The sequence below is a fragment of the Trachymyrmex cornetzi genome, unplaced genomic scaffold (assembly GCF_001594075.2).
Source record: "Trachymyrmex cornetzi isolate Tcor2-1 unplaced genomic scaffold, Tcor1.1 scaffold774, whole genome shotgun sequence".
NCBI lineage: Eukaryota > Metazoa > Arthropoda > Insecta > Hymenoptera > Formicidae > Trachymyrmex > Trachymyrmex cornetzi.
This window is the reverse complement of record NW_017300107.1, coordinates 15,756-16,632: the sequence shown is the minus strand read 5'-3', so window position 1 is coordinate 16,632 and position 877 is coordinate 15,756. Positions and strand designations below refer to the sequence as shown.

Below are 877 nucleotides of genomic sequence, written 5' to 3'. Positions count from 1 at the left end.
CATCTCATCAACAGCTCCCATGTCTTTGGAAAAGCGATTGAGTACACGTCCCGAAGTATTAGTGTTAAAGAATCGCATAGTGGCGCGACTGATGCTACGAAACATGTTCAAGCGCACTGAAGCCCTCATGCATCCAAAAAAACGTCCATGAACGGATAAGGGTGATGATGATTGTTACACAATCAGCCCGCTATAGATATAGATGCACTGCGTGCGGGTGAGAGCACTATTCGGATCTTCTACAACACCGTTGTCCGTTTGGCTCATCTATAAAATTATATAATTAATAATTCCTATATAATCAATATGCAGAAGAATCTGTAGAAACTTTCTTATAGATTTTGTTTTATTCACGTTCTTAAAAATAAAACTTCTCTCTCTTGAAAATTTCGTATTTTAATTTTAAGGAAAAATTCTGCTTTTACTTATGAAAATTAAATTACAAATTTGAACTTTTTCCACGATAATAATAATTGCTCATTCAAATTCTTTATGTATATTATTATAATCAAAACTGGCACAACCTTTAGAAACAATTTTGAGTAAAACTAGAATTTAAAATGATGTAATAACTAAATAATAAATATATTATTTATTGTACACATAGTGATGCACTTACATAGTTTTCCTCTATATTAATCCATTGAGCGAGAAAAAAGTCGCTGCCGCTAGCCGCAAATTGTGCTATTATACAAAGCATAGCCACTATGAATATAATGCACCAATTGCCGCCAGCACGAAAGTAATCCGTGTATACTTTACCGGAAACATTGCCTACCGTTCGTATTTCAGCCACCTGAAATTAACAATTAATATGTTGTGGTAATTTGGCATCAAAATATAAAATTATTCTTTATATTATTCTATACAATATATA

The 877-nt window shown here is 32.5% G+C and overlaps 1 pseudogene; it reads right to left on the bottom strand.

The window, feature by feature from the left end:
• The window catches only part of LOC108768272 (multidrug resistance-associated protein 4-like), a 14,592-nt pseudogene that overhangs the window by 2,190 nt on the left and 11,525 nt on the right, over positions 1-877 (bottom strand).